Source organism: Eptesicus fuscus, chromosome 10, assembly GCF_027574615.1.
Source record: "Eptesicus fuscus isolate TK198812 chromosome 10, DD_ASM_mEF_20220401, whole genome shotgun sequence".
Lineage (NCBI taxonomy): Eukaryota > Metazoa > Chordata > Mammalia > Chiroptera > Vespertilionidae > Eptesicus > Eptesicus fuscus.
The window spans coordinates 90,874,223-90,881,176 of record NC_072482.1 but is presented as its reverse complement, the minus strand read 5'-3'; the positions used below and the strand labels follow the sequence as shown (position 1 = coordinate 90,881,176).

Here is a 6,954-nt window from a genome sequence, read left to right as displayed (position 1 = left end):
GATCTTCTGGTTTTAGAGTTTCTTTGGTATACTCTAGAGCAGTGGTCGGCAAACTGCGGCTCGCGAGCTACATGCGGCTCTTTGGCCCCTTGAGTGTGGCTCTTCCACAAAATATCACAGCCTGGGCGAGTCTATTTTGAAGAAGTGGCGTTAGAAGAAGTTTAAGTTTCAAAAATTTGGCTCTCAAAAGAAATTTCAATCGTTGTATTGTTGATATTTGGCTCTGTTGACTAGTGAGTTTGCCGACCCCTGAGCTAGAGGAAGATAATCAAAGGGAGATTGAAATTCTGGATGGAATTATTATGTAAGATCTGCTCACTCACATCTTAACTGTGAGAGTCCTGAAGACATTTCCTTCATCGAGTCTTTGAGGAATACATCGGTGAGGAATGTACCAAAATTTGTGTAGAGGTGTAGTGCTTCTTTCCTGCAGGTGAGAAACAACAGTGGTAACTGTTGCTGTTGAAGTGGACTTTCTAGTTGAAGAAGGATGATGAGATACAGGAGTGGCAGGGATGAGGTAGAAGCACTTACCTTCCAGAGACCAGGAAACGCAATGGGTGGCAGATCCAAAACAGTGATCAGAATGAATTGGCATGGTTGCCCCTCAGAAAACTTTGATGTTATCTAACTGATCATAGTGTCCCCGAGGAGTGAAAGTGATTGGCAGCCCACTGAAGTCTTACTTGATTTGTGTAACTGGAAAAGCTTCAGATCTCATGAATGTAAGTTTGACCTTAATCATCCCAGTAAGGTGTGTAGCATATCAACCATTTCCCACAGTTGTTTGTAGAATTAGAGCCCTTGGAATAAAACATGAGCTCATTTATGCCAAATGAACAGGGAAAGTGAGACCATGGCTTAAGGAATTCACTATTCTAACCATGTTCTCCATCTCTATGAAGCAGTTGGACTTTTTGAATAACATGGCATTATGAAGAAGCCAACTATGGGACAAACTGAGTGAGAACATCTTATGTGTCTGTGCCACAAGATCTAGACAGGACATGCTCCCAGGAAGTGGTCAATATACACTGGTGTTTCTTCCATAGCTAGGATAATGGAAGCTCTAACCAGAACAAGGGGAGGAGAATTGAAAGTCATGCAGGTCAGGAAACAAGAAATGAACCTGTCACTAGATGCAGATGACATGGTTTACATGGAAAATCCCCCAAATCCCAGCAATATGGCTAGCCCTCCATAAGCTCATGTAATTTCCGCTAAAACTAGTTAGAAGGTTGATACCTTCAATCACTTCAAAGATTTCTGAGAAGCTGAAGTTCTCTGTACTGAGCTATACTGAGGAACCTCATCCTGTTATAGAGGAACTACTATCTCCTGGATGACGCAGCTCCATTCAGACAACATGAGCCACCTGCTTAGTATTCAAACAATCTTAGACCCTTAGTGTATAATGAAGAGATAGCTGACAAAAATTAATTACATAAGGGGTTGTGAGGCCCAAGGTTAATTAATAGGTTTCGATTTAAAGTCATATAAGTTAGTTTGAATCGCTACGCTCTATAATTAATGTCTAATTTTGGATAAGCCCTCTAAACATCAGTTGCATTATATAGAAAACGAGCCTAATGCCAGAGTTGGGGTAAGAATTAAATGTATTATATAAATAGCTCAGTTCAGTGTCTAGCACAGAGTATGCAAAAAATAGCTTAGTGCTCCTTTCATTATTATCGCTATTGTTGTATCTTTGTAGTAGAGTAGAAAGTCATAGTCAGTAATGACAGTGGAAATTATTACATGTATTTCATGAACTAAAATAATTTCTAGCTTGTCTTATTTCATATCCTTGAATTTTTTTCTGCCATCTTATTTTTATCATACACTTCTGATATATGTTATCTTGCTCTATTATATTCAGTATTATCAGCTACTTTCAATTGGTTTGTAACAATGTGGACCTAATATACAAACAGAGATAAATCTAGAAATGGTCTTGGACTATAAAAGAATAAAATGTTGCAGACATTTTAAAAACTTGGGGTCTACATAATAAAAAAGAAGAAATTGGAAAATATAATTTCAAGAAATTAATACAGGTAAATCAGATTTAAAATGTATCTACCATTCTTTTTCTTATCAAATCTAAATATGAAAACTACTAAATAATAAATAGGCAAAACAGTAAAAGTAAATTTTTGAAAAAGAGAGTGATTTGAAAAATTATTGTATGAATTTATTCCTTTTCCAACCAGCCTGAGGAACATGGGTTGCCAATTTTGCATATTCCTCACTAGCTAGACTTTACTCTTTGCACACCCTTGATAAAAAAAAAAAAATTAATTCCATACTGGGGTTTTTCCAGTGTAGATACAGCACATTATAAGAAAATATTGCTAGAAATAAACCAAATGAAGTAGGATCCTAAGAGAACTCACCTAATTATCCATGAACACTAAATTTTTTATTGAGTCATCAGTCTAATTGTATATTTGGAAAAATACCTAGGGAACAAAAATAGCATATACTGAGAGTATCAGAAATATCCATCTGCATTAGAAAAACATTTTCCTTCATAACAACATATACAGTATTGTTCAAATATTGTAGAAAACAATTTTTATAGAAAATGTTATAATAACAATGTAGCATTTACTATTCTGGCTCAGTATATACTTGTAGATAGTATTCTGTTAACACAGGCATTTGGAAAAATGCTACCATATGGTGAGAGACACAAAATCAAACAGGAGGTGAGGTATAAAGGGTTAACAAACAGAATTCAATGTTGTGTTACCCATAATTCAGGCTATTTAGTCATTTTAGACATTTCTATTAAAACATTATATAGAAGTGAAATTTTACGATATTATGTATGATATGAAATTCAGGTCTTTTGAAAGCAAAGACCTCAAGTTGAATAATTCATTAGTTAATGTAACATTTAGATATATTAAAAATCACTACAACTTTTTAACCCAGGAAAATCTTCTATACACCCAGTCGTCTTATACGCCAGGAAATATGGTAATATTGGACTTTTGAATTAATATTATTTGGTGCATTTTAAATGCTTATTTTGAAAATTCATGTGCACTTAAGTTTATTCCCTTTATTTTATTATTTTTAAAAATCCTCAACCGAGGATATTTTTCCATTGATTTTTAGAAAGAGTGGAAGAGAGAGGGAAAAACAGAGAGAAATATCAGTGTGAGAGAAACAGATTGATTGGTTGCCTCCTGCATGGGCCCTGACCAGGGTCCCGGCTGGGGAGGAGCCTGCAACCAAACTGAGGTACATTGCCTTTGACCAGAATCAAACCAGGGCCCTTCCGTCTGCAGGCCGACACTCTATCCACTGAGCCAAACTGGCTAGGGCAAATATTTTCCCTTTAAATGTGCCTGTTTAGATAGCTGAGATGTAAAGGCACATTTCTCTTCCTTGAATATGCTTTATTCTTAATTGATAAAAATCTTGGGATACTGCAATGCTATGCACACCATTGAGAACTGTAGGCTTACTCTCACTGGAACTTAGAATGCATTAAAATTGACCTTAAAAATCTCACATCTGAAACACTTTTTTCTCTCTTTATGTTACCTATGGCTGTTATATCCAAAATAGATTTGAGTTATTAGATGTGCCAATTAATATTCTACTTTTTAAGGGAAAACTTTTATTCTGAAAGCAGAAGAGCGGAACAAGCAATGGATAAAAGAAGACATTTTACAAGCAGACTTTTATTGCAATCTTTTGCAGTCTTAAAACACAATCCTCTGGTGCTTTCTTATCAAGGGGTTACATTATGGAATGCTTTCCAGAAAATTGCATTTTACAAATAATTTCTGAATAGATGAGATTTATTTTCCTAGGATTACTCATACTGAATCAACTCATACATAGTTTCATACTATTTTATGAAAAGTAAGTAATACACTGAGTAAACCATAACATGCATATGTAAGTGAAAAAATTAAATGTTCTAACTGAAATGGGCTTTGATTTACATCTACATCTAATTGTGAGGTTGCACAGAGAGCAGTCATCTGTTTACATGCATGACCTTATGGTAGCAGGGCAAATATGTTTCCCATAAATACTTGGAATTCAAAAATTCCACCTTGAAATATTTATTTGGGTCTTGTAAGAATTTTTTACCTTAAGAATGTTGTGTAAAAATACAAATGTTCCAAATAAACAAAAGTTTTATCATACATTTTTATTGATCCACTCATCAAGTCCTTCTCAAACAATATTTTGCCAGCATAATTTACCTGTTCTCTGTGCTTTGGATATTCCAGGCAAAGAACTCTCTATCAAGTAGCCTTGGGAGATAGGGAAATTGGACAGGGACAAAGCAAGCACATGGGTAATTTCACAAGCTCTGTTATAAAGCATTGTGTCCCAGAGGTAATGTGATGAGTGGGGCTTTGCCTTCCTTGATCAGAAAGGCTGTGTCTTATTTCCAGGTGTCCGTGGCTATGAAAAGATGAGGAAGAATCAGCATTTTTCTCTCTTTGTTTGCCTGTCTACATAAAGGATCAGAATGAAAGCAAGGAGACTTCTTAGGAGGCCAGGCAAGATAAGATAGATGACTTAGACTAGGGTGGTAGCAGTGGAATTGGAGAAAAACAAACGCATTCAGGAGATAATTTTGGAGCTAGAATTAGTAGGTTTGAATGTTGAATTTGTTTCTAAAATAAGGAACTGAAAAGAATCAAAATGGCTCTTGAGTCTTAGCTTTATTAACTGAATAATAAGGTAAGGTAAGAGCATGATGATCTTTTAATTTAAAAATCTTATAGGCATGTGCAGCAATGTAAGGAATTAAGATATATGTTTTGGTCATGTTAGTTTTAAGATAACTTTTAGATCCCTGGAGCCATTGATTATCCCATTTGATGTAAATTTGAGAGATCATAGAAAAATGAAGGTTTGAGACATTAGCATTTATGTACTTTTCAACTATATCAGGAAAAAAAAAAGGATTATCTAAGGAGAGAGAATGCAGATAGAGAAGAAAAAAGCAGGCCCAGGACAAAGACCTGAGATATTTCCAAATACAGGTGTCTAGCAGAGGAGAAAGAGCAACTCAGAGAGGGTGGCGTTTCAGACGCTAATGACAAGTGTGCTTTAATAAGGAAAGAGAAGCAGTGTTGAGAGCTCACCTGAAGCAGACAGAGGTTGCCTTTGGATGTGATAGCATGGAGGTTGTTAGCTACTTAATCCTGAGCAGTATCCATGGAGGGGTGGATTGAAAGCTAGGATCTGATGGGTGATGGGTCACTGGAACTTTGCAGTCCAACAAGGTGAATAAAACACCTGCATTAACCTTGATTTTCTCCTAAAACTACACTAAAATGACAGCAAAGAAATTTAAATAATTAAAGGTCAATATATAAAATGTGAAATACATTTTCAAGATATTAAAACAACCTAAGTGTCCAACAATGGATAAGGAAGATGTGATATATATATAAAATAAAAGGCTAATATGCAAATTGACAGAATGGTAGAACAACCAGTCACTATGATGTGCACTGACCACAGGGGGCAGACACTCAATGCAGGAGCTGCCCCCTGGTGGTCAGTGTTCTCCCACAGGGGGAGAGCCGCTCAGCCAGAAGCCCTGGGCTCACTGCTGGGGAGCCTCTCCCGCCTCCAGGGCAGAGCTAAGGATGTGGGCCTAAGCCATCAATCAGACATCCCCTGAGGGCTCCTGGACTGCAAGAGGGTGCAGGCTGGGCTGAGGCACAATTCCCCCCCACCACCACCACCAGTGCACGAATTTCATGCTCTGGGCCTCTAGTGTGTGTGTGTGTGTGTGTGTGTGTGTGTGTGTGTGTATTAGTCTATAGTTATTGTCTTAACATGAAAAATCAAGGCAGTAATAACACAAACAATTACAGTAATATTTATGTATTAAATACAATCTGCTAAACACTGTTCCAATAATTTTATCCTCACCTTTAGGTAATATTATACCTGTAATGGAGAAGAGACAATTAAAGTCCAGAGAGCTAAGTGACCTGAACAAGGTCACAAGGCCAGCGAGGAGCAGAGCTTTGGAGCTAATCCTCCAGGCTAACTTCAGTTCCTGCCCCATGGAGGTTGAAGCATAGTCTCTAGAGAGCCAGGATCAGGGGTGAGTAAAGTGGGAAGAAAATGTTTTCTTTCCCTGGTGTCTTTATTCTTTAATGAATGTGTACATGTAAAACTTGACAATATTATAAATTAAATTGTTTTAAAAGGAAGAACTTACACCAAATTTTAATCTTGATTTTCTCTGGGTGTTGGAATTATTAATAGTTTTTAATGTTTCTTTTTCTTGTCCATCTTCTGATTTCTTACATTTGACTCCTCTTAGTTGTGCAATTAAAATAATGTTTTATCAATTTTAAAAGTGTAAGTAGGAGTTAAAAAACAGAGTATAGACATGTCTTTCTAGAAATAGGGTGTTGGACATGGGAAATTCTAGAGCATGTTGCCATAGTGATGAAAACAATCCAACAGTGAGGGGGAACAAGGTGAGAGAGAGAGAGAGAGAGAGAGAGAGAGAGAGAGAGAGAGAGAGAGACAGTAAATGCCAGGTGAAGTTTTGGAGGAGGTGAGAGGGAATGGGATATTAAATCTATAGGTCTCCCTGGGAGCATGAGCATTTCATCTCCATCATTTCTTCCGGAGTAAAGGCAGCAAGTGTAAGTTCAGATGTAGTTAAGTAGGTAGGTCCTCTAGGTGAGGAATTTCAACTCTGAGAGCCTGTATTTTTGAAATGACATGTGATGACACTTCACCAGTTAGTGAGCAGTGGGGAATAAAGTCAATTTTGATGAAAAAAAATCAGAAGATATGAAATGTCCTGCAATTGACTCATTAGTGAAATCGATTTCCTAACCGTGTTGTTTGGTTATTTGAGATTTATGGTTATTAACCTAAAGTGAGAATTAAAAAACTGAGCATGATAAAAGTAAGTAACAGCCAGACAGATAGCAGTTA

The 6,954-nt window shown here is 36.8% G+C and overlaps 1 long non-coding RNA gene across 1 annotated transcript; it reads right to left on the bottom strand.

Annotated features, from left to right (window-relative positions):
* Positions 1-4,191: 4,191 nt before the first annotated feature.
* LOC114227434 (uncharacterized) lies at positions 4,192-6,400 on the bottom strand. The gene is made up of 3 exons (XR_003613477.2): positions 6,221-6,400; positions 5,127-5,313; positions 4,192-4,487 (listed from the first exon to the last, which is right to left on the bottom strand). It is a non-coding gene; the product is annotated as an uncharacterized LOC114227434 (long non-coding RNA).
* Positions 6,401-6,954: the final 554 nt, after the last annotated feature.